Source organism: Aptenodytes forsteri, unplaced genomic scaffold, assembly GCF_000699145.1.
Source record: "Aptenodytes forsteri isolate BGI_AS27 unplaced genomic scaffold, ASM69914v1 Scaffold142, whole genome shotgun sequence".
NCBI classification, from domain to species: domain Eukaryota; kingdom Metazoa; phylum Chordata; class Aves; order Sphenisciformes; family Spheniscidae; genus Aptenodytes; species Aptenodytes forsteri.
Window position 1 is genome coordinate 5,418,625 of NW_008794598.1, and position 495 is coordinate 5,419,119.

Here is a 495-nt window from a genome sequence, read left to right on the forward strand (position 1 = left end):
TGGGGGGGGTGCTGGGTGTTGTTGTGGAGCCTGGCCGGCGGCGAGCGGCCGGATCCAGGCCGGGGCAATCCCTCCTCCAGCTCCGGCCCCCTTCTCTCAGCTCGGACTCACGGCTCCTGCAATGAATTTTTACCGGCAGAGGGGCAGAGGCACCCCCAGCACGCGGGGGGACCCCCGGAGCAGCCCCTGCTCCATCGCAGGCCTGATCCTGCCCCGGCCCCCAGCGTGGCCAGGGCTGGCCCTTTCCCCATGCATTTCCAATCCATAAATTTCCGGGTCGCGATCTGAACGCCGGCCCCCGTCGCAAAAAGAACTAATGCAAGCAGGCAGGGGCACCTCCAGCCAGAGGCTTTGCCAGGGCTGGATCCGTCCCCGAGTCCCCATCTCCCCCACGGCGCTTCCTCCCAGGCACCGGGGACAGCTTTTACCAGCTGAAAGGACACAAATATTTTCCCAGATTATTTCCCCCCCCACCCTGGGGAAAAGGGGGAAAAT